Source organism: Phascolarctos cinereus, unplaced genomic scaffold (genome assembly GCF_003287225.1).
Source record: "Phascolarctos cinereus isolate Bilbo 61053 unplaced genomic scaffold, phaCin_HiC Scaffold_4;HRSCAF=312, whole genome shotgun sequence".
Classification (NCBI taxonomy): domain Eukaryota; kingdom Metazoa; phylum Chordata; class Mammalia; order Diprotodontia; family Phascolarctidae; genus Phascolarctos; species Phascolarctos cinereus.
In genome coordinates this window covers 241,382,797-241,410,467 of record NW_027555847.1, presented here as the reverse complement: position 1 = coordinate 241,410,467, position 27,671 = coordinate 241,382,797, and the positions used below count along the sequence as shown (strand labels likewise).

At 34.2% G+C, this 27,671-nt stretch overlaps 1 pseudogene; it reads right to left on the bottom strand.

Annotated features, from left to right (window-relative positions):
- Positions 1-665: 665 nt before the first annotated feature.
- Positions 666-27,671, bottom strand: part of LOC144456525 (lysosome-associated membrane glycoprotein 2-like) — a 47,669-nt pseudogene continuing 20,663 nt past the window's right edge.

The window sequence follows — 27,671 nt, the reverse complement described above, 5'->3', positions numbered from 1 at the left end:
ACATGTCTTTTTCAATCTAGTTTTTTCTCACTTTTTTCTGGGTAATTATTCCTTCTTGTTTGCTGTACTAGATTACCTTCTTGCATTTCTTTTTCTTCTGGGATAGTATAAAGCAAATAATCTATTCAAGTCTGTGGTTTTTACAGGAATATTTCAAAAATATCTCTTTTGTTGAATATCTCTGTTTTTTTCATATTTGATGGGCACTTGTGCCACATCATCAATATTTATTGTAATGAACAGTATACAGAAGGCATGGCAATGAAGCTTTAATCACAAACACTCAGACATCATACATGAAAACACTGGCAAGGAAACAAGTCTATCATTTCATTTATATACAAGTACATATTTCATTCAAATGCTGCCCATAATCATAATAGTTTAAAGACTTGAACTTCTGATAAAAAATTGGCTAAGATTGCAGAAGTATTCATTTCAGCATTGAATGTGGATGAGCTATTGAGCCCTAGCTTCTATCTAAGAGCCAGTGAAAGCACAATTCTGAATTGGAGTTTTATAAATAGTACAACTTTCATTAGAAATGTTCTCTTTTAAAGTATTGGGTCTCTTATTTGTCCCTAAAATAACTTAAGAAATCCCTTTCTTTTGATTATGGGGTAAGCATGCCACTAAATTGGGACACGTCAATCCAGGTACTAAAATTACTCATATCCAGTACTCTGGTGTCTGTGACCAATAATATAAGCCAACAGCACCAGTATAACTAATCCTCCCAATGACACTCCCACTGCTATGAGTACAACAGAGCGGTGATCAAATGCATGGTAGTTTTGTGCTAAATGTGGGAAAAGGGAAAATTTGAGAGAAAAAAAACCTAAAAATATCAACATCAAGATTGAATGAAAACCTGTGAAATCATTTTTATTTTTAACTTTATTATTTTTGTTTTTAACTTTAATTTTAAAAATAGGTTTTGTTGATGTCTTTTGGTTTGTGATTTTTTTGTGCTTTTTCCCCATTCCTTTCAAACAACAGTTTAAATATAGGGCCCTGCTCTGCCCTCACCTTTTTTGTTTTTGTAAGCAACACAAACATAACCATGTTGGCCACTTGTGCAACATTCTTGTTTTTGTTTCCCTCCCCGCCTCTTTCTTGAGAAGAAGGAAAGGTTTTAATATCTGTTCTTGGCCTTTTTTTTTTTTACACCAGCTACACTTCATTTACCTGACCTCATTCTTGAACGAATTATTTCAACTTAAATGAATTTTTATCAATAGTCTAGTAAAGTATAGCCCTATAAGCAGCATATTCTATTTAAAGAATTTCATCCATTTTGAATTGAAAACTTTCCACAATAAGTGCATTTATACTCTTCTCCACTTTATTAAAGGAAAACTGAAGGTAACTGAACTTTTTTGGGAGGTAAACTTTTGTCATGAACATCAACTATCTTCTTGTGTTGTAGTACTTTTTTTTTTTAATCATGGTTTTCAGATAGTCCAATAATTTTTAAATTATCTCTCTTGGATCTATTTTCCAGGACAGTTGTTTTTTTTTTTTTCCAATGAGGTATGTCACAGTGTCTTCTGTTTTCATTCTTTTTGTTTTGCTTTACTGTTTCTTGATTTCTCATAAAGTCATTAGCTTCCATGTGCTGTATTCTAATTTTTAAGGAATTATTTAATTCAGTGACCTTTTGGACCTCCTTTTCCATTTGGCCAATTCTGCTTTTAAAGGCATTCTACATCTCATTGAGTTTTTGGACCCCTTTTACCATTTGGTCTAGTCTAGTTTTAAGGTGTTATTTTATTCAGCATTTTTTGTGTCTCCTTAACCAAGCTGTTAACTCATTTTTCATAATTTTATTGCATCGTTCTCATTTCTTTTTCCAATTTTTTTCTGTACCTCTCTTACTTGATTTTCAAAATCCTTTTTGAGCTCTTCCATGGTCTGAGACCAATTCATATTTTTCTTGGAGGTTTTGGATGTAGGAGCTTTGACTTTGATGTCTTCTGCTGAGTGTGTGTTTTGATCTTTTTTGTTACCATAGTAACTTCCTACAGTCAGAGTTTTTCCATTGCTTGCTCATTTTCCCAGCCTATTACTTGACTTTTAACTATTTGTTAAAATAGAACTCTGCTTCCAGGGTGGAGGGCTCACTGTCCCAAGCCTTAGGGGTTTGTACAGCTGTTTTCAGAGATACTTCTAGGGACCTGTTATTTTTTGCTTGCCTAAGGTGGTATGATCTAAGGAAAGGTGTTTATTACTCTCCTGGTCTGTGCTCTGGTCTGTGAGTGACTACAAGTACTCTTTTCTGCCCTCAAACTGTGAGGAGGGACCTTCTCCATTGTGGCTGAAAACTCTGCTATGCTAGTTCTCCTCTTTGCCCTGGGACTACTATCCTGGACTCTCAACCAGATCCGAGTATGGGCAAAGCAAGAGAGTCCTGCCTCAGTGCTAGCAAAGAGACCTCTGTAATCTATTTCTGACTAGTTATTCAACCCCTTACCAAAATCTGTGGGCTGAGAGCTCCAGCTTCTGCAGATTTAGCCACTCCCAAGGTCTATTTCTGATTTCATGTGGCCAGGGCTGTGCTGGTGCGGCCTGCACTGAACTGAGCTCCACTCTCACCCAAGTTCAACAGACCTTTCCTGCTAACCTTCTAAGTTGTCTTTGACATCTTTGGACTGAGAGGTCTGGAAGCTGCCACTGCAGCCAGTGATTCAATTACCCTGAGATCTGCTCCTGATTTTCTGGGGTCCAGTATGTGCTCGCGCTGCCTGAGCTAGACTCCACTCCTCTCTCACTCTGGTGCAACAGATCTTTCCTGCTGACATTCTAAGTTGTTTTGGGATGGGAATTTGTTTCACTCCACCTTTTTGTGTGTTCTGCTACTCTAGAATTTGTTTAGTCATTTAAAAAAGATATTTGGGAAGGTTTGGGGGAGAGCTCAGGTGAGTTCCTGCCTTTATTCTGCCATCTTGGCTCTACCTCTGCACTCTCATTTTTAAGAGAAAAGGTATGAGGATGGATTTCTTCTGTGATAGGTTTTGAATTAGGAATAGGCACAATAGTAAGGATGGTCATTGATAGAGCTGACATAGGTCTTTGTCGCTGACATACTCTTTTGGGCTGATTGTGTTGTTCTGGATAAAAGCTTATACAAGTATATCCCAAGAGCTGGGGGTTCCTTATTTTACTATCATTATGCTATGACATCTAAAGAGTTCAGCTGATGGAACCTCAATTGTGACCTTAAAAGTGGTACTAACTTTTCCTTTCTCTTTGACATCAGTAAAAGTGTCATAGTGCTGGTATCATAGGAAAAGGAGATGATATCATTGAAATAAGCAGAATTCACTCTGGTAAAGTTCTCATTTCAAAAGAAACCTGATCCAAACTGGATTTTAATTTGGGGGACATTGTCATCAGTACATAATCACTTCTGCTATAGGATGTATTGCTGGGGGACCTGAATTGTTATATGGCTTACAATTTCTTGTTCTATTGTGGAATCCATCTGCCATTGCACATGCACACATGTAGCATTGTGGGAGTTGTTCAAAGTGAGACTCAATGCATTGATCTCAAGAGTTCCCAATAAGAGGCAGAACAAAGCAAAGGGTGAGCCCCAAGTGAGGAGAGGGAAAGGAATATGGTAGCTTCATAACATAGTCCTAGGTGAGGAGATGTGACCATAGCAACCAAATCCCTAGTAGAGTCAGATGGTTGAGACCTGGGAGGCTTGGGACATGGCAGTGGGACAATTAAACATGGACACTTTAACCCTTGGTCTTATGGTGAAGTAAAGAATGTATATACCCTTAGTGATAATTACATATATGTTTTCAATATATTTCATCTTAGTTTTCACCTTGAAAGTTTTTGTTCTTTATAATACATTATGTCAAACCCTTCTGGGATTTCTGGTGGGTGCTGAATAGTTTTATAGTGTTCAAAATTCCTTTCTTTTGTATATGAAAGTCCTTCATGTGGTTGCTTGCTGGATTTTTTATTTGATAGAATTGTTCAATTTAACCACTGAATGTCTTGGATTTTTCATTTTGTACTTTGTTTTCAGTGTTCAAATGTTTAGGGTAATTTTATTAATATATGTATATATGTACATATGCATGCACATGTAGGTATTATACTGCTCAAATTTTTAAATTTGTTATGTTCTGGGAGATTTACAATCCTGAAATTGTCACTATTCATCTTGTGTTTGAGATCAATATGTTTTACATATATGCACATCATGTTTCAAAGTTACAGTGACTATTTCATTTTAACTTATGGCCATTTGCTTCTCTTCTTCCAAATTGTCCTTTACTTCTGCACATTTGCTTTCCCTATCAGTTTTTCTCTCTTTATTTGTTTGTGGGGTTTGTTGTCATAAATTTAAGAGTTTTTTTTCTTTCTACTATTATTTCTATTATCTGGTAATAAATTCACCTTTCACAGTAATATTTTCCTTGTTGGTTTATCTACTTATAAGAGTGTTCTTTCTCTTGATATCTTTAGTCATATTAATTTTTTATAGAGGGATAATTTTTAGTTTTTCTTTTGTGTAATTTTAATCTTTTATAGGGAAAGGGAAATTTCTCTATAAAACACTGACTCCGTTCTCTTTTATGGTAGATTCCATGGGATTTAAATGTCAAAGTTCAATCAACTTATTTCCATTCTGGAGATTCCATTGGCCTAAGACTGTGAAGTGACTCCTGGCCATAGGTAAATGTCAATCCCCTTTCCCAAAGCGCTGGTAAAATGTGAAAATTATCCTGCTACATTGGCCATTTTTCTCTTTTTTCAATTTTCTGTTTAGAGTGTTGTGAATCTCCCATCCTAGGCAGAATGCCATGAAAGAGTTGGCAAATTTGAGTTATGTTGTAAATTTGTGGGTGGAATGGTGCAGCCTTGCCAAAACATAGTACCTGATAGGGACAGGGTATTGAATGCATATGTTAAGGTTTAGAGATCAACTTTGTTCATTGTGTTGTTACCTCCTTAGGGTTATTAGTATCTTAGACCAGAGGTGTCAAACACATGTCCAGTAGATTGCATGCAGCCCATAACCCTTCTGAAGGATTAAAATGTAATTGAGAAATATTTAACACAATAATTAAAGCACAATAAAATATAGAGAATGGTAACATGTAATTTTCTAAGCCAACACATGACCTTTAGGTATCCTTATGTATGGTTTAGTGTCCTCTTTTTTTTTTAATTTATAGCATTATCTTAGACTATGAAAGACATCTGAAATCACCTTATTTCTTGTATATAATTCTTTTTTGGGGGTAGAGCTCTAAAAGCATAAGAGGATCAGACAAAGTGTCTTGTCTTTCTTCTTGTTCGTTACATTACCCAGAAGTCTCCCATGTATATGTATCAGAATGCTGGAGAACTGCACAAGTGCTTTTACTAAGCTCCTGAAGAACTTAGCCTTTACCATTCCTAAAGGATGGTGAGAATGAGAAGATTCTCTTAAGAACATGATGGGGGGGGCAGGTAGGTTGTGCAGTGGATAGAGCACCAGCCCTAGATTGAGGATGACCTGAGTTCAAATCTGACCTCAGACATATAACACTTAATAGCCATCTGACCCTGGGCAAGTCACTTAACTCCATTGCCTAGCCTAAAAAAAAAAGGAAAAAAAAGAACATAAAAGGAAAGATCATAAAAGAGCAAATAAGAGGCTGATAATGATAAATGGAAAAAAAAGTACCCATCAGCAGATATAGTCTCAAATACCCTATAAAGTGTACAGAAATATTTGCAACTTATAAAATAACAAAAGTTGTGTGTTTTTAATTGCTAACTATTATAGAATGGCTGAATCTAAGGGATGAAACCAGATTACATATATAAATATAATGAAATATTATTTTTCTGAAAGCAAAAAGGAACATGAAAACTTCTAAGAAACACAGGAAGACTTATGTGAAATAATTTGGGATGAATAAAAAACAATATACGTAAGAATTTTGTGTGAATAGAAAGATACATCTATTTTATTGTTGTTCTGCAACTGTTAGTTAATTGTTAAGGATAATTTCTGGTGAGGAAACTCTCTTTATCAAGCAGAACAGCAATTTTTCTACAACTTATACTCTTAGAAATTTGTTTCAGATATTGAGAAAGTAGTAGCTCCTCCATGGTCACACAGAGGTGAGACTTCATGTTCTAACTTAAAGGTATACTCTTTATCCACTATGGAGACACTCTCTTAGAAAATTCACAAAAGCCAACAAATCTGAATTATAAGTCAATAGGCATCAAATTATTCAAGATAAAACAAACTGCTTTTATTCAATAATAGTGGGAAGTGATGTTGCAATCATCCTATTTGGTTGTTTTGTAAAGTAATTTCTAAGGAATGTGTTTTGGAGGAATGCATTTCAGGTGGGGAGTGGGGCCTCATTCAGGAGCCTGTTGGATAGTGTCTATCATGTCAAAATAAAATTTTTTTTTTTTATGGAAAAAGCATAGCAAAATTTAAGTGTCTCACAGATTGTCAGGTTTTAAAAGAATTTCAGAGGTTACCTTGTTCAACCTATACCTGAACAAGATTCCCCAATCAAGTATATCGAATGACCATTCAAGCACTATTACAAGACCTCTAGTGATATGGAATCCATTACTAAGGCAATCAATTCCACTTTTTTTTGTTATCTCTAATTTTTAGAAGCTTATCCTAATAGAAAATTGAATTCTACCTCTGATATTTGCAGAAAAAGTGATGCTTTCCTTTAAAAAAAGTAATGGTACTCAAAGTCATTTATTCAAATTAAATTGAGGAGTTGTGTGGGATATGGAGATGAATAATTTGTCCCTACTTTCAAGGAGCTTATAATCTAGTCAACACAGAACAAATGTAGTTCTTCAATTTAAGACACTACACCAGAGAATGTATTTCCTTTTTCAAATGGAGTGGAAGATAAATTTCTTAGAGTTTCTGGGTCTTTTAATTTAGTCAGTGTGTTTTATTTCTATTTCAAGGGAGAGCATTCTTCCTTTTCTTTTTGGACCCTATGATATTAGCTGTTACTCATAAAGAAGTTTATTTTTTTGCCTGAATTTTTTTGAAACTTATCTCATTTAAGCTGTGGAACATTAAGTTCTTTACATTGAAATTCAGTTTATCTTTCTGCAATCTGGGTATACAATTTTTTTTTAAATAGCAGTTCTAATTTCAGTAGAATTATAGTGAAATTGCACAATGTTGGAATGGAACTCCTCTATGTTTTTCACTCTCCCACCAAATTTCTCTAATGCTTACTGAAACCTAGAAAAGACAAAAGACACCCAAGACCATGTTGAGAACTAGAGCTTCTCTCAGGTTCATGAAAAACAGATATCCTTTACCTTCTTTGCCGAGATCTGAAATGGCACTATTTATTTTAATTTTTAAATTTAGACATCACTAAACTATGCATCCATACACAAGTGATTCACATTCCTCAGAAATGGATATTGTCCTTGTCTTGACCTAAGAACCAGTACAACAAATAGAACAAGATTCTATAATAAGTTATGTATTGTGGCTGGATTATTCAGCTAGTTAGAGCATTGTGCTAATGCTTAGATTTGGAACTCTTTATTAGTAGAGATTAGGGACAGGAAGAATCTGGTCAATATTAGTTAGTTACTGGACTAAGCCACATGTTGCCTATATATAATTCACTTGTCATATAATATGTGACATATTTATTTGTCTTTACATATTACCATTCTACAAGACTAGAACATATTTTTCTGATCACTCAGCACAGTGCTCTGTACCCAATAAATGAATAAAAATTTTTGGAATGCTTAAGCTACTAATGGAATGAATTGATGAATGAATGAATGGACTTGGCAACTATTTTCTATTCCAGAGATAAAAAAGAATGTTTGTTACCCCAACTAGACTTCTCATAAATACACACCTTTATCCATAACAGTGACTGGAAAGAGACTGATGGATCATTGAAATTCATAAACAATTTTTATAAGCACAGACCGAAATGCATACATCCGTGACAGCGAGTCGGAAGTGACATCCTTAGATTTGTTATTATCACAGAACCATTAGTCAGTCAATAAGCAATTACTTAATGTCAGTAACTATTTCCCTCTTAGGCTTATATCTATGTACTTGATCATCCTGTTTATTTTGCTGAATACAATGTGTACTTGAGTACTACCAGCAGGCACATAATTATGACAGGTTTGTTTATATTTTATAATATGTTAGAGACATGAGGGGGCAGGTGTCTTAGATTTATGTATAAAATTAAATGAAACAAAAGCAGGCTTCAAAGGCTATCCAGATTTTTGTTTGCTTTCCACTTTGTGTCTATCTTGTCAAATTAATCTAAATTTACTTTTTTTTTGTTCCAAGAAGTATCTGTTTGAAAGTTTTTCCTCTCCAGTGATACATCATTTATTGACGCATGTGACATTTTTTACAAGAACAAAAGACTACAGAGGATCACAGATTACATTATGCACAGACACATATACCCACAACTTCTGTCATTTTACTCAGACACAACATAGCCAGCTGCTTCTGAAATGATATCAGGTGGCAACTAAAATAGCAACAACAATGTTGAACTCAAGTTTAGGCAGAGAAAAAGTATGATAGTGAAGAAACAGGAATATTTAGATAACTAGAATGTAAATGCCTACATTAATAATGATATGATATGAATAACTTCAGTATTTGGCTCTTGGATGCCCAGCTATATTGGGTACCAGACTGTCTGGACTAGACACCAGTCAAGCCTATAATTCTGGCCATGAAAAAAGGAAGCACTGTGAGTTTGAAGGAGAAATGAGAGAAATGGTGGCTGAAACTCCAAGAAAACCAAACTAGTCATATATTTATGTTTCACTTTCTTCTCTCCTCTCCTACTCCTGCAAAACACAGAGTGATAATTGATGTACCCAAAGGTATTGACAGTCATCATTTCTATGTCTGTTATTGATATGCATATGGTGTCTCATTCTTTGGAGGATGATGCATGTCTCCTCTTGTACAAGCTAATTCTTAATTGATCTTTTAGCATCTGTAAAAGCAGCTGCAGCAGCAGCAGACAGAATTCCTTCTATCTCAGATATTCGGAACATAAGAAGCATCCATAACCTAGCTTTGAGACCTGTGCCTGTGGCCAATGTTAGTGTTAAGGGGCAAACCTTAACTACTGTCTATTCTCCACTCACAGTACTTTGTAATAATTTAGCAATGGGATCAGACTTGAAGGACTCCACCAGAATTCCAAAGTAGGGAAGAATCTTTTGTATAAGAGATTACAGTTTATGAATAATTTAAATAGCTAAGAATCTGATGGTGTCAAGACCAGATTCAAATCCTGATGTGTGTCTGGTGGGGGGGAGGTGATATTCCAGGCATTTAATTCTATGGATAGTTGCTAAATAGTTCATTACCTAATTCCTACTCAGTCCAACCCTCTGCATTTTGTATTTTTGGCTCCAGTTCTTTCTCTTGTTCCCTGGATCTCATTTATGCAACATTTTGAAAGCTTCTGCAAAGAATATTGCAAAAAGATCACCTTCACTGTCTGCAAAAGTAAGCACAAGTCCATTATAAAAATTTTAAGGAAATTGAAAATTAATTAGGGAGAAAAATTAGTGTCAATGTAATCTCACTTCACAACCTTTTGTAGGAGTCAGGGGCATGCAGTTAGTTAAATTCTCATTACAAACGAGAGACATGTCCCTGAGTTAGACCTAAAACCAAAGCTATTCTTGGGATCCAGGAAAACTAGGATAAGTCCAGACCCACTCTAATTTAGATTCCATATCTTTGTTCCTCAGTTTGTTTGTTTTTTTTTTTTTTGCTTAAGAAGGATTCCTATACAGTCTTTACCTGACACTTATCATTAAGGTCACTATAAAAGTAGTGAAGCACGTTGATTGTCTTTGATTTGCATACTTTTAAATTTTCTGATAAGTCATTAAATTACACTGGTGGGGCATTAAATTAGGCTGGTGGCGCAGTCTATGGAGTACTGGACCTGGAATCAGGAAGATCTGAATTCCAATCTACCCCTAGAAACTTACTAAAAGTTTGATCCTGGGTAAGTCACTTAACCACCATCTACCTCAGTTTCTCTCTCTGTTAAATAAGGATAACAATAACACCTGTATCCTAGAGAAGTTTTGAAGATCAAGTGGGATAATATTTGTAAAGCATTTTCCAAACTTTAAAGCACTACATATATGCTATTTCTAGTATTGCTAACTTTTTTTTTTATCATTATTATATCACATTCTAACACCTGGTTCATTCGAACATTCCATTCAGTTCTGCTTTTCGTTTAAAACTCTCCACTATGCAAATTACCTCCCTCTACTCTTTTTCCTATTCTGCCTACCTCATAAAATAAATCCCTAATTCCTCAGTTTGATTTTAGGGGAAATACAGTTCACCATAAGATGTGTGTGGCATCACATTAACCTTTGTGAATTATTGTCCAATTGAATCTACAAATGGTAGAATTTCAGACAAGATAAATGAAGTACAGTAGTTATTTTTAAAATCTGAGTCAAGATGGACTTTCTTGTATCATTAAAAATAACAGGTAGATTTTAGCTTCATATTCTTTTGCGAAAGATCTTGAGATAACAGCATTGTTTGCAAGTAATAATCTTTGGAAATGTCCTCTGACTATGTGTGTATGTTCAAGCCTAAAGGAAGTCGTGAAAGAGGTGATACACTAGTTCTATGCTGGTTCTACATCTAATTTTACAATCATATGAAATAAAAATTTATCAATGTAGTATAGAATGAAACAAAGTATCTAGATTCATAAGGAAAACATGTTTTTAAATAATAATCTTTTTCAGACCTCAAATTATATTATAAAGCAGAAATTATATATAAAACTCTTAGGTTCTGGATAAAAAAGAAACGCAGAAAAAGAGATTAGTGTTAACAGGTTCAGTAAGGAAGAATAAAAAAGATTGAATTAAATAACCAGTGCTTGATAAACCTGAGATCATATTTTTGAAGAACTCCTTATTTGATAAGAACTGTTAAGAAAACTGGAAAGAAAATTTCATAGAAATTAGATTTATATGAATATTAAGTACCATAAACCACAAATGAGTTATAAATTAATGATACCTGACAATTGAAGGTCACACCATAAAATATTATAAGAGCACCAGGTAAGATACCTTTCATACCTATGGGATGAGCTCTTACAGAAAAGGCATAATTACAGAAAATAAAATAAAGAATTTTTTTTACATCCAGTTGTAAAGCTTTTGTTCAAACAAAATCAATGCTGTTCAGATAAGAAGGAAACTGCCAATAAGAAAACTATTTTTGCATCATATATCTCTGATGAAGGAATTACATTTAAAATATATAAGGAACTAACACAAAAGCAAAAGGCATTCTTCAATGTATAAGTTATATAAACCATTACCAAAAGAAGAGTAATATATTAACGACCATACAAACTATTGCTCCATATTAGAATCTCAGTTGAGACGTAATCTGAATTTATCTAGGTGTTTCAAATACTTTTATGTCTAGGACAAAAGTAGCTGAAATTGAGCTTTCTCTCCCATTCTCTCTATCACTCTGTCTCTCTCTCTCTCTGTCTCTCTCTCTCTGTCTCTGTCTCTGTCTCTCTCTCTCTCTCTCTCTCTCATGCACACACACACACACACACACACACACACACACACACATTCCCTTCTGCTTTCTCCTCCTCCACCTCCCTTTCCCCCTCTACCTCTCTTTCTCTTCCCTCCACCCATCTAGCAGAAAGATTAAGGAAGAAGAGAACAAAAATTCTTCTGAGGAAAAGGAGGATGGCAACCTAGGAAGATCAGGATCCTGGAAGATCTTTTGCTCTCTTCCAGTGCTATGGTGAAGTATGTTCAACTCTTTGTGACCCCATTTGGCAAAGATACTGGAGTGGTTTGCCACTTTGCTTTTCCAGATCATTTTACAGATGAACTCTATCATTGAGGCAAGCAGGGTTGAGTGATTTGCCCAGGATTACACAACTAAAACTTACTAATATCATAATGGAGAGACTGATGAAATCAGTATTTTTGGAATGAAATCCAAAACTATAAGAGACTGGCTTATGGCTGTTATGAAGAGTGGCCCAGATCCTGTTGAATGACAGAGCTTTTTCTTTAGAGTACCACTCACCTGAATGAAGAAAAAAGAGAATATATTTGTCATAGCATCCATGCTTACTATTGATTTCAGACTTTGATTACAGACTCCTCTCCCATCCTACAGTCATTGTCTTTTGAAAATCATCTATTGATAATCTACTGAAAAACAAGGAAAAAGGAAAGAACCCATTTGCGCAAAACTATTTATAGTAGCTCTTTTTGTTGTGGCAGAGAATTGGAAACAGAGGATGCCCATCAATTGGGAAATCTGAACAAGTTATGGTATATAAATGGGATGGAATACTATTGTGGTATAAGAAAGATAAAAGGATGATTTCAGAAAAACCTGGGAAGACTTATGTGATCTGATGCTTAGTGAAGTGAGTAGAATCAGGAGAACAATGTACACAGTAACAACAATTTTGCAAATAATCAATGTGAAAGCCTATGATCCTCCACAATTCTGAAGGACTCATGATGAGAAATGCTATCCACCTCCAGATGGAGAACTGATGGACTCAGAGGTCAGAGTGAAGCATAGTTTTTCCTTTCCTTTTGTTGTCTTTTTTTTTCTTTTTCCTAGGACATGATTAATGTGGAACAATGTTTTACATGACTTCATATGTACACATAATATCACATTTCTTGCTTTCTGAACAGGGTGGTGGAGGCAGTGGAAGAAAGAAGAGAATTTACAACTGAAAATAAAAAATAAAGTTTTAAAAAGTAAAAAAATAGCTGAAATTTTTGTAATATAAAATAAATGTCAAAGTAGCTGTACTTCTGAATCCAAAAAAATCATTAATGTTTACTGGTGAGAATAAGTGCCACAGGCAAGAGCAGTTTTGATCAATGTCATTGTTGAATAAAGTGGATTCAAACCTCAAAGTTCCTTCACTCCAAATCTTAGAATTTTTGTTGTCATTCAGTCATTTCTGACTCTTCTTGACCCCATTTGGGATTTTCTTGGCAAAGATACTGGAGTGGTTTGCCATTTCCTTCTTCAGTTCATTTTACAGATGAGGAAGGTGAGGCAAACAGGGTTAAGTGATTTGCTCAATACCACACAACTAGTAAGTGTCTAAGGTCAGATTTGAACTCAGGAAAATAAGTCTTCCAAACTCCAGGTCCGATACTCTATCCACTTGAGCCACCTACCTGCCCTTAGAATTTCTAGTTCCTTTCACTGTTAACCTCAATTTCCACATTCCTTTAAAGACTTTTCTGATGCCCTAGTTACTCTTTCCCTAACATAAATAATTAGATTATTTTGTATTTATAAATTTACATGCTGTTTTTAACCAATATAATTTGTTCTTAGAAATCATTACTTTTTGTCTTTGTAACACCAGCCCTAGCACAGTGTTTGTCCCAAGGAGGTATCTTATAAATAGCCATTTAATAATTTGTTGACTAGCCATTGGTGAATCCCAAGTAAATGTTCTGTACTCTCTTCTCTATTTACTCTGTGATCTAGAATTTATGATTCAAGTCAACAAGATGTTTAAAGGAATTCACTATGTGACTTTGAACCAGGATGTACCTATGTGTTTTTTTTTTCCACTTGCAAAATGGATAGTCTTCTTAAGGAGCCTATTTTTTGTGGGTTAAAGGTGCTATAAAAAGCTACATCTATAACCAAATGCCAATCTAAGTCAGTTCTGAGTGGCATCATCATCTATTTTAGTATAGTAGAATGAATGTGAAGCTGGATGCAAGCATCTAAATTTATATTAATAATAATCCATATTCATATAGATTAATCAATCAACAAGCATTTCTTGAGCGCCTAAATTGGATTTGGTGACATCCTTAACTCCCACAGGTTTAATTATTATCTCTATGCAGATTATTCACCACCTTACATTTATCCCTGCTGTCTCTCCTGAGCTCCATTCCAGCATCTGCCTACTGTGCATTTCAAATTGGACATCCTTTAGACAATCTGAAATCAATCTTTTTTTTAAAGAGAACTCACTAACTTTCACGTGAAATCCATAGTTCTTATAAATTATCTTGTTATTATCAAGGAGATCACCATCCCTTTATTTAAGATCACAATCTTATTGTTATTCTCTTCTCTTGACTCTCATTTACTCCATTTCTACAAATCAATTGCCAGATATTTCCATATGCACAATATCTCTTACATGTATTCCCTTCTTCCCATTTACATAGTGACCACCCTATTTCAGGTTCTCAAAATTCACAGCCTGGATTATTTAAATTGTTTCCTAATCTGTCTCCTTGCTTCGTGTCCCTCTGTACTGTATTTCCTCTGTGACAAAGTGATTTTCTTAAAAGACAGATCTGACCATGTCAATCTCTTCCCACTTCTCTCAACAACACTCAATGAATTTTTGTGTCTCCTTGTCACCTCTAGGTTAAAATATAAATTATTCTATTTAGTATCTAAAGCTCTTCAAAACGTGGGACCTTCGTTATTTTAGTCTCCTTGCATATTTTCTCCCTCTATCTATTATCAGATGCAACTAGGTGGTTCAGCTAGGTTACTAGCTATGTGATGTTGGCCAAGTCACTTAACCTGTTTACCTCAATTCACTAGAGAAGGAAATTGCAAACTACTCCAATATCTTTGCTAAGAAATTCTCAGAACAGTGCTGGTGTGCTATGCTCCACAGGGTCATGAAGAACTAGACACTACTTAATGAGTGGACAACAACAACCCATTACCTAGAATAGTCATACAGGGGTTCTTGCTGTTCCAGGTAGTGGTACAATGGGTAGATAATTGTCCCTGGAGTCAAAGAGATAAGTTTAAATCTGTCCTCAGACATGTAATAGCTGTGTGACCTTGCACAGGTCACTTAACTTTTGTTTGCTTCATTTTTCTCAATAATGAAGTTGAGATAATAGCTCATACCACACAGGGTTTTTTAAGGATCAAATGTGGTAATATTTGTAAAAATTAATTAGCACAGTGCTTGACACATAGCAGGCATTATTTAAATGCTAATTCCTTGCTTTTTCTCCTTCCATCATGCACAACAATACATTTCTTGTCTATACTTTTGTTCCTGGCTATCCTGTGTCTGATGTACAAATACTTCTCACTTGGAATCCAAGGTTCTGTTATAGGCCCAATTCACATGCTACCTATTACATGAGATCTTTACTGGTATCCCCAGACAATAGTGCTTTTTCCTTCAACCTTCTTTTTATTTACTTTATTTGCTTTGTATCTCCCTTTATATGTACATGATGTCTTCCTTATTAGAATGTAAGCTACTTGTGGGCAAGGCTTATTTTGCTTTTTCTCTTCAGTATCATCAGAAGTTGCCATAGTGTCTGATACATAGCAGGAACCTAGGAAATACTTGGTGATTGATTATTTTTGTGGATATGAATTATTATTAGTATCATCATTACCATAATTATAGATGTTCACATGTAACTTCTGTTCTACTAAAATAGATGATGGTACTATGCAGAATTGACTTATATTGGTATTCAGATGAGAATGCAACTTTTTATGGTGCCTTTAAGAAACAAATCACAAACCACTGACAAGAATATTTTCCATCTTCCTAGTAAAAAAAAAAAGTATACCCCCCAAAAAAATCCCTAAAACTAAAACATAGGTGCAGCCTGGTTCAAAGTCATATAATGAATTAAATATCAAGTAGTTTGAATCACAGTTTAAATTTATGTCAGGAATATTTCAACAAAACCACCAGAAATTATATGCCAAATATAATGAAATTTCAGCTGTCTGTAAGGTTTAAGACAACTAGAATCCAAAATAACATTAAAAACAAAATAAAACACATAAACTGATGCTCACTGACTGAGTTCACTCAGCACCTCTTGCCCAACTCTCACCCTATAATCAGAGAATGCACTAGCAGACCCAAGGACATGACATTGGCTTACAAGAAAACTTTTGAGTGTTGTGGAGATTCCAGATCCTGGCTTCCAAGTTCGCCTTAACTGTGATAAACATCCAGGTGGCCACAGTTCTTCAAGAGAAAAAGGCTTCTGGGGCCACAGTATCAGAGAACTAATGCCTCAAATCTTTGGACTGCTGGTGTAGGCAGCTCTCTAGCTTGAGGCAGAAAATATTGTAGCACCTCCACTGCAAAGCTGGTGGCAGGCCAAAAAACAAAAAAAAAAACAGGTGTAATAGAATAGGATACCAGAATAGGATAGTGTGTATGTATGTGTATGTGTGTGTGTGTGTGTGTGTGTGTGTGTGTGTGTGTATTTGTGTGTGTAATATGCAGTACTCTGCCAAATCTGAATGAAAAAGTACAGAATGCAGCTGGGGTCCATTCTGTCCTTAGAAAAGTCAACTGTGAGAGAAACAGTCTGGTGAATTGTAAATTGCTCAGTGTGGGCATTAGCTAAGACACTTTGAAATCAGCTCCCAAGGAAACCACAATCAAAGAGAAGGGAGTCAGAAAGTGAATGATAAAGAAAATAATGGGGGGGGAGTGACTGAAACACTCAAATATTTCAATAAGAAGAAAACTCATAATTTGAAGACGAATAGATAAGTCAATAAGCAAAATAGTAGTAACAAAAAGATAAAATTCCTTTAGCAATTTAATTAAAAAATATATGACTAAATATTGCAAAACGAATGAATATGAACCAATACTTAATGAAAGAGTATACCCTGTGGACTATGAGAACATACAACCAGAGCACGTTGTTCCTGAATGGTTCAAAAAAGAAATAAAAATTATGAGAGAAGAATTTATGGCCGGCAAAAACAATAGGCAAAATAGGAAAACTGGAATCTTTAATGGCAAGCTTCACCAAAGAATCAAAAGAGAGAACAATAAATTGGGAATTCAAATAAACAGAATTGAAGAACAATCTAGAAGAAGAGAAGCAAAAAAAAAAGCAATAACATTAAAAGAAAATATGCTCACCATGCAAAAAAACATACTGATCTCACAGATAGGATGTACATAGACAACCTATGGATCATGAAATCTCCTAGAAAAGCAAACAAAAAACCCCAAATAAACAAACAATACCATAATGAAGAAAACAACAGAAGAGGACTGAACAGAACTTCTGAACACAGAAAATATAACTGCAATTGAAAGAATTCACAGATCATTTCCAGAAAAACAAAAGACTGAAAACACCAAGACTCAGAACGGCAAAATTTAACAATTCAACTCATAAACAAGTTCTGCAAATGACCAGGAGAAAGACTTTCAAATACAAAGGAAAGGACAATCAAATAATATGAGACTATTCTGTACCCCCTATAAAAATATAGGAGAAAATGGAAAAGCATGTTCTGAAGAACAATGGAGATCAGTAAGCATCTCAGAGTGATCTACCCTGCAAATCTAAGTTTAACCACACAAGAAAAAAGATGGACATTCAATAATTAAGAAAAGTTTGAACAGTTTAGAAAGAAAATCAGAATTGAAGAGATTATTTATTTCTCAAACAACAGAAATGTAAAAGGAATAAGTAAACGTGTTAGAAAAGGAGAGCAAAGGAACAGAGGGCAAAGAGAGACCAATAAGAGTCTTCTTTCTAAGGGTAAAAGCAAAAATCTGGTAGAGGTAAGAGTGACAAGGCAAGCAGGGGGTATTTTGGACAGAACCTGGCAACAGTTTGCTCACAGATGAATCTATGTATTTTTGTAGGAGAAAGGAGGACTGCATTATAATATGTGAGGGTACCTAAAAGAAAGGGAGAGGATCAGAGGAATAGAGATTAGTGTGTATGTGTGAGGGTCAAATCAAAGACAACAAGGAGGTGAATGTAACCTACATGGCTTCAGAAAGAGAAGAACCTACAGAGAAATGGGTGAAGAATGCAGGGGAAATACTGAAATGATGGAGGAGAAAGGAAGAAGGCTTTAGTTTGGAAGTGGGATGTTGGAGGTGGAAGGTGATGAATGCTTCTATAGGTGATGTAAAATGGTCTATGAAGGGAGATGAGGACTTAACACTAAATGAAGTCCAGGAAATTTGGTTCTTTTTTTTTTTGAGGCAGTCGCAGTTAAGTGACCTGCCCAGGGTTACATAGCTAGTATGAGGAATTTGGTTTCTAAAAGTCTACTCATTCTATATCAGGAGGGGGACCAAATGACACCTGGGGTATTTGGAAAACATGTCCCAGAGGGTAGATTTTTAGGCAAACGTGGAAAAAAGTAACCAGATGATGTAGATCAGTGGTGGGCTACACAATCAAGGCTGAAGTGGTGGAGGGCCCTAACATGGGATTGAGTCTTCTCTGACACTTAAAAGAACTGGCATTGTTCTAGGAGTGAGCCTCAGTGGAAAAGATGAATCCATGAGAAAGCTCCTACAAAGAAGTGCCAGAACCATTTAGAGGGGAAGGCCTACAGTGGATGTGGTAAAAACTTTGCTTGAATAATGAATATAGAGAAAAGAGAGAGGCCATATAATTAAAGAGCTCATGAATCAGAGAATAAAGATGTAGAGTAAACTGAAAGAGAGGATAGATAATGAAGAGAGTAAAATAAATACTTAGAAAGGGACACACACACACACACACATACACACACAAAGATGTAATAAAACACAAAATGGAAGGGGGTAACAAATTATTAGAGGAGATCAGAGGTGATAGGAAGAGACCTAGTAGAACAGAGGTATCTTTTTAAAAAAGATTAAAGTAAGATAACTGAGGGAACATGATACCATGTCACAGCAAAAGAGGGAAATATTAATAAGTTTAAAAATATTAAAGACAAATGTAGAAACATACAAACCTAACTCATAACTTTAAATGCATCTAGATTACATAATCTCAAAAAAAAATGAAAAAAGGGATTGGATAAGAAAACAAAACCTTACACATTAGAAAAGACATACACAAAAGAAAACTGAAGGGATGGGGAAAAATTACCACTCATCAAATAAATCTGAAAGAAACAGGAGTTGCAATCATGTTATCTGACAAAGCAAAGATGAACATTAGAAAAACTTTAAAAAAAAGATAAAGAAGAAAATATATTATGCTGAAAGGAGTCATAGTCAGCAAAAATATTAAACGTAAGTGCTCCAAATGTCTTAGCATCCAAATTCATTAAAGAAACATTAACTGAACTTCAAGAAGACATAGAAGACTGCATTATCTCTCTTTCAGTTTTTGAAAAGTCTAATAGAAAGAAAAACAAGGCAAAATATGGACGTTAACAAAATGCTGGACAAAGTAGAGCTAATATGGCATCTTTTAAATGGAGACAGCAAAAAGTTTTGTACATATTTCTCAGCAACATATGGAACTTCTGCTAAAATTCCCCATATACAAGGGCACAGAGATATTACTAACAAATACAAAAAGTCAAAAATGGTTAATGAATACTTTATAAATCATAAAGCAATAAAAACTGAAATTGGTTCAGGGACCACAAGCAAAAAGATATGGACCAAAATGTAAAAATGAAATATTAAATGAATGGGTCAAAGTACAAATTAAAGGAAAAATCAGTAACAAGAAAATGATAATGAAAAAGTGACAAACCAAAATTTCTGTGATGTGTCTAAAGGTCTTTTAAGGGGAAAATATAACTTTACAAATATACATTGACAAAATAGAAAAAGAAAAAAACCTAATGAACTGAATATGTATTTTGAAATAAAAACAACAACAACACATAAAAAGTCTAACATCAGCACAAAAGGAGAGATATTGGTGGGGAAGTAGATTAATTGGAAATAAAAAATAAAACATTGAAATGATAACACTAAAAGCTGGCTCTTTGAAAAGACCAATAAAATTAATGAACTTTTAGCTAATTAAAAAGACAAGAGCAAAAACCCAAAAATATAAAATAGCAAATGAGCAAGATGAAATCATGGCAAAACCAGAATACACAAAAAGAATAATTACGGCATGTTATATACAGTTCTATGACAATAATACTGAAAACACAAAAAATAGAGAAATTCCTTCAAAATAGCTAAGCTATTAGTTGGTCAAATCAAGATCTTAAATAATCAATCTCATAAAAAGAAAATAGACCTAACAATAAAAAACTTATGAAAGCGGTATACCTCCTGGTCTTCATGGATTCAGAGGAAAATTCTATCAAACTTTTAAAGAATAATTAATATCCATGCTTCACAAATTGTTCTCAAAAACTGAGAAAGAAATCACCCTACCAGAATCCTTTTATGAGACAAAAATGATACTAATCTCCAAGCCAAGGAAATATAGAATGAAAACTATAGGATAATATCAGTAATTAGCATTAACTCAAAAATTTTAAACAAAATCCTATTAAGCAGACTAACTTTATCCATGAAATCATTGATTATGTTCAAGTGGGAGTTATGCCATGGAAGCAATAGTAATTCATCATTAGGAAAAAAAAACCCAGAATTAATCATATTTTTAAAAAACCACATGATCATCTCTGTAAAGGCAGAAAAAAGCCTTTGACAGAGTGCTCCAATAAGTACAGAAGTGAAAAAAAGAAAGATACCCATTCTCTCCACTAGCTTTTGAGATAGTACTGGAAATGCTAGCAACAGCAAAAAGAAAAGCAAAATAAATGAATAAAGATAGGTAAAGAGGAGATGAAGCTAGCCCTGCTTGCTGACAATAGATAATTTATTTGGAAAATAATAGGGAATCAGCAAAGATGTCACCTGAGTCAATTGATTCAGCTGAGTTGCTGACTATAAAATAAATCCTCAAAAGTAAATAGCATTTTATGTAATAATAGCAAAACACAAGAAACAATACTAGAAAGGAAAATATTATTCCAAATAACTACAAAATGGATAAAATATCTGGAGGTCAATACCCTGAAGCACACAAAAGTCTTATATAGATACAATAACAAAGTGCTATTTAAAGAAAAAAAAAAGAACAACGAAAGTCACTGGAGGAATATTCAGTGCTCATGGATAGGCCATGCCCGTATAACAAAAAATTACTATACTACAAAAATTAATTTATGCTTTTAATGGTTTATCCATCAAATTATTATAGGAATACTTTAAGAACTTGATAAAATAACAATTTATTTTTAAATGTAGAATAATACCAAAAGAAATTATTAGAAGTAGGAATGAAGGAGAATAATATTTCCAGACCTCAAATTATATTATAAATCATCAGTTATCAAAACCATTTGATGCTGGTTAAGAAATACAGTATCACATCAAAGAGAGAGCCAGATGAGGGAAATTAAAAAAACAATAGAGCTCAATAACCTGGTGTTTGTTAAAGCAGAAAACATAAATTACTTAGAGAAAAGCTCCATATTAGGCAAAAATTGTTGGGGAAACTGGAAATTAATCTGGCAAAAATTAGGCCTACACTGATGCTATATACCATATTACAAAATATCCCCTAAATGGTTGTAACTTTATTATTAAAGATGAGACTATCTAAAAATTAGAAGAGAAACAAAGCATATACTTCTCACAGCTATGGTGAAGAAATTGTATTCTTAACCAAATAAGAGATAGAAGCAAATAAAAAAAAATAAGATATATACTTTTGCACAGATGACATTTAATGCATCTAGATTAAGAAAGGAGATGGTGAAAGGGGGAAAAAAAATCTTCATATCTAATTTTCCAGATAAGGATTTGGTATCCTATCTATCTATCTATCTATCTATCTATCTATCTATCTATCTATCTATCAATATCCTCTGACCATTTATCTATTGGGGAATGGATACATATATACGTGTGTGTGCATATACATGTATATGTGTGTACACATATATGAATATATATACATATATAATATTTATTTATTTTGATATATGCATATTTGTATATAGACATGAGCAGTACAAATATATAATGCACAACCAGTTGTAAAACACTATGAAAGAAACAAATGGAAGATTATGATTTGTATCTTCTTAATCAGTTAATTATCAATCTTTTATTAAACTTTCCTTAAGCTTATTGAGCTTACAACTATACTCAATTCTTACATAGCATTAGATCAACAAAAGTGCAGTCCAAAGCAGCAGTGTCAGCTTTTGGGGGGCTCTTGCTCAGTATACTTTCTCCTCAAGAAATTGTGGCTGGGCTGGATGAAAAATCTGTCCTGGGTTATCGGACTTCTAGAATCTGAGGGCTTGTACCACACTCCTTGTACCTATAGTGAAAAGGCACAAACAAAAAACCCAAAACTCCTGATCCATTTTTCAGGGCCATATGATCTGGGAGAGTTATGGAGGAGGCTTGATCCCTCTCTCAGTACCACATCGTATGAATGGAGAAGTCCTTCACTGTCAGATATAAATGCTGAAAAAATCTTTTCTGTCTTCAGTCAGGCAATTTTAAAGCTGCAGATAGCTCTGGCTACAAAGATAACGGTAAAAGATTGCTTCTAACTACTTGATATTGGAAGCAGAATGTCATCACATGTGCCAGTTTTCCATTCTCCAGTTCTTTCCAAATGAGGGATACCATCTTTGGTCTAGGAATGCACCAAACTCTGATAAAATTGTCAATAAAACAAATAGAAAATGGGACAACCTTGTTAACATTTCCCATAACATATTTTCATTGTCAGTGATGGTGGGCTCAGCATATTTAAGCCCTTATACCTCAGTAATCAATATGCTCTATGTAAGGTCATTAAAATTACATTTATGTAAATGAAGATGGAACAATTGGTTAGGTCAGGTAAAGTACATACTAAGGAAATCCATGTAATTTAGTTGTCAAAATACTGAGAAATTGTTTTTAAGATACCTCAATAAGAGGAAAATATAAAAAGATTATAATAAAATGTAATTGTTATTATTAGTGGCAAAAGGCAATCTTGGCATGGTTGCCCTTTTAAGCTACCTTCCAATTAACTCTACCAAATTTCATTTGCCAAGAAACAGCTACTTTAGATTCAACATATTCAGTGAATTTGTTTCTTAGAAACTTGGACCTGGAGAAGACCTGAAAGTAAGGCATAGATTGGGATGGTGGCCACCAAAGTGAGGAAATTCACTTCTACCTCTCCACTATGAATGTTGAAGGTCTAAAGGAAAGCTCTGATTTCCCTGAGCTTCTTATTTAGTCATTTTTCAGTAGTGCCCAAATCTCTGTAATCCTATTTCAGGTTTTCTTGGCAAGGATAGAAGAGTGGTTTGTCATTTCCTTCTCCAGATCATTTTAAAGTTGAGGAATTGAGGCAAACAGGGCTAAGTGACTTGCACAGGGTTGCACACCTAGTATGTGTCTGAGGCTGGATTTGTACTCAGGCACTCCTGACTCCAGGGATGGTACTCTATTCACTGTGCCACCCAGTTGCCCCTTGGCAGACAGTCCTTGAACTTTACTTCCATCAGAATTGCCTCAAAGAGGGAATAAAATACACACTCTTTTGGGTATAGAAATCTCTTTTACCATACAGGCAATTAGGAAGGGAATGAGACAGGAGGAGGAGTGGATAGAAGGGAAACCAGAAAGGGCAAGTAATGGTCAGAAGCAAAACACTTTTGAGGAGGGACGGGGTAAAAGGAAAGAGAAGAATACACAAGGGGAAATAGAGATGGAAGGAAATACACAGATAGTAATCATAACAAAAATTTGCAACAAGTTTCTTTGATAAATGCTTTAGTTCTCAAATATATAGATTACAGAGTCAAATAAAAAAATAGGTCGTGCTGCAATTGGTAAATGGTCAAAGAATATTAATGGACAGGTTTCAGATGAAGAAATCACAACTATGTGCATTCATAAAAATGTTCTATAAATCACTATTGATTAGAAAATGTGAATTAAATCAACTGTCAGATACCACCTCATGCCTATTAGATTGGCTAACACAACAGAAAAGGAAAATGGCATATGTTGGAAGGGGTATGGGAAAATTGGGATATTAAAGCACACTTAGGGTTGTAAACTGATTCAAGCATTCTGGAGAGCAGTTTGGATCTATGCTCAAGGGGCTATAATACCATGGATACTTTTTGAGTTAGAAATTACCATTACTAGGTCAATTAAATATTTAATAAATTCACCAAAAAAGACATAAATGACTCTGGAAAGTAGGTTAATACGAGTACTTTTATGTTCAATATAATATATACTAGTAAAAAATAAAATGTATGTTATAGTGATTCAGAGTTCATATATAACCTTTTCTTTTTCTTTGAATATATGAGATATTGATATATTTTTATACATTCATCAAGTAAGATTCAAATTTATGTGTATATATATATGTATATATATATGCATATGTGTAAATTTATATATTTGCCCAATAAGATTCTTCAAAGAAAAAGAGTTATATAAACTGTTGTGCAGTGAAATAAGTGGAACCAGGAGAACAATTTAAGTGATTATCACAACAATAATATGAAAAGAAACAGCTTAGAAATATCTCATTAATCTGACCAAAACAATGACTAATAGTGTTTTCAAAGGACATATAATTAAACATACCTCCCACCTCTTGCAGAGAGATGATGAACTAAATATGTGGAATCAGACATGCATCCTCAGACATGGAAAAGGTGTTAATTTGAATTGCATTGCTAAACATATTTATTAGAAGGGAAATTTATTTGGTAAGAGCACATTAAGAAAGGAGCATTGATAAAAATAAAAATATTTGTTTAAAAATGTGCAGAGAAAAAAATTCAAAAGAATACACAAATCAAACATTTTGTTGTTTTCTTATCAGCATCAGAATTGGAGAAGAGGAGTATGACTAGTATTTTTGGATTTATAATACAAATGTTCCTTCTCTATCCTTGGAGAAATTTGGAAAAGAAATACCCAGATTTCAGAAGAACATAATGAGAAAAATTTAGACTTCAGAAACTGAGCATTGACTGCCATGGTGGGGGTGGTACACTCAACCTGGCCCAAAACTTAAATGAACTAAGCAATGGAGAAGCAGCAGGCAGGGGGGCAATATGTCAAAGGGAGGTAAAGAAAAAAGAGTTGAACTTCTGCAGAGAAAATGGTAATCATAACGGGCCATTAGATCCCTGTAGGTGACTTACAACAAATAACACAGACTGAAGCCACTGGTTGTTATTTTCTCTTTGTTGGCAGGTCTAAGTTGCTAAAGGCTTATTATTCTTATTCCAATTTCCTCTCTATATGCCTGTAACATAACAGGCCTTGTGATATACTCTTTTTTCTGGTTTCTTTTTATTTTATACATAATTTCTTTCATATAAAAATCCATAGTTGATCATGAAGACTTATCTCACATGTCTGTACACATAGTATATGCCAAACAAGAGGAAATGGAGAAAGATTAAGGTGAGCTGAAAATTAAAAAAAAAAAAACAAAAAAAACTAGAACAAAGATCTAAACCTCTGTCAAAATATTAGGAAAATTTCTAATATGGGGCTCGGATCTGGTATGATTTTATTAACAACTTTTGTTTAATTAAAATTCACAAACTGTGAAGAGAAAAGGGTTATGTGGACCCAAGGACTATTATATTTCTGCTAGGCTAAAAGTAAACAATTGCATATGGTAATTTAGTATTGAATAATCTTAAGAACCCAAATTATTGGTGAAAGAATGAGAAAAGCCAAGGAAACTCTAAGGCATTTGGAATAAACTAGGTTTAGATGAGCCTCTTACACTAACATCAATTTTTAAAAGGTACAAATTCAAAATCAAACTCACACAAATAGCTACTCCAAAAAACATGAGAAAACTGTCAGTTACGCTACAGGCTATTAGATTTACACCTGATTATCTGAAGGCTTAAGCTAATCCAAGCCAGGTGGAAAAACTTTCAAATAATCAGCATGGATAAATCTTCCAGTCTTTTCAAATATTTCTATTTAATAAAGGGAAAAAATGTCTTTAATTTTCAAGAATGAAAGACAAATCTATGATTTAAGCATCAACATGCATACACCAAGTCCTAATGCCATGAGTATTGACAAAGACTTTTTGATATGGTGCTTATTCTGTTGGAAGAAAAGAATAATCAATCAGAGTTTTCAATATAAAAGTTGTATGTTGTGTAGGAAAGCTTAAAATACAACATTTTATATAACTTTCACATCACTTGGAAAATGCTTTGCTATATAATAAGATTAAAAGCAGTGCACAAATAGTATGCCAAAATATTTGAATTTATATGTCTACATCAGGAAGAGACATATATATGCATAGAGATATATGTGTATACATGTATATATGTATGTGTATATGTATATTTGTATATATATATATATGTAAATATATATAACAAATGTGTATGTGATCAGAAAATCTCTTTGAATTGTACTTAATTGTACCCTGTTTTTTTAATGATTGGAGAAATAAAATATCCAGCCAGCAAAAAAAAAAAATATTTTGAATGCATTTTTCCCAATGAAAAGCAGGAAGGAGAAATGAGAGAAAAGGGAATAGTAAATTAGCAGAAGAAATGATATTACTAGAAAGCCTAGTGGGAAATCCAGTAAATCTAAATGGGTGGTCCACTTTTCTATTCAAGTCTTTGTGCTGTGTGCATACATATGAATATGTGTGTTGTGAAGGGAGGAAGAAATAAATAGAATAAGAGCTAGTTTTGGGATTGGGAGAATCTTAGATATTAAAATATTTCAGGAAATTACATGTGTGTGTCTTTATGTGTATGTGTGTGAAGGAAACATGGAATAAAGAACATGATTGTTTGTTTCTGTGCTGCTACTTAAAATTATAAATAGACTTCAGAAGAATGGACAATCTTTTTGATCATATGAGTTAATATTCCCTAAGATATAAAAGCCTCATATTTATAGGTCAGTTCCTGCACTCATCTCTTGCCTCATAAGAACCTAATGGGAAATTAGACTTTGTAATTGTAAATTGCCTTTTAATAGTTATTGGGGGGACCTAATGGTAGAGATTCATATCTACGTCCCCAAGTTCATTTCTACAACTGCACTTCCTCCTCTGCCTTTTTTGCCAACTCTATTACTTTTTGTTGTCATCAAATAGCCCTGAGCTTCTGGTCATACAATAAATTATTATGTATCCTGCATTAACCCATGTATCATTTTTTCATCATTCCCTCCCTCTCTCTCACCTTCCCTTCCCATCCCTTCCCTTTTCCTTTCCTTCTTTCCTTCCTTCCTTCCTTCCTTTCTTCCTTCCTTCTTTCCTTCCTTCCTTCCTTCCTTCCTTCCTTCCTTCCTTCCTTAATCTACTGCTATATATTGTACTAAGCTCTGGCACGTATTAAATGAAAATCAAAACAGACTTCACACTAAATAAGATATATTCTACTACACGGAATTCAACACGTATACAGGAGGATCCTAGTAAATGTTTAATAACTGACTCTTCAAAAGAAAAAAGGCACTACAATATGCTATTGTTGCTGTTGTTAACAGCTAGACAGGTAGGTGGCAATTGACAGAGTGCTATACCTGGATTTAGGAAGACTCATCTCTCTGAGTTAAAATTTTGCCTCAGACACTTCGTAGTAGTGTAACCCTAGACAAATCACTTAAACCTGTTTGCCTTAGTTTCCTCATCTGTAAAATGAGCTGGAGAAGGAAAAGACAAATCACTCCAGTATCTTTACCAAGAAAACCCCAAATGGGGTCATGTAGAGTCAGACATGACTGAAACAACTAAACAAT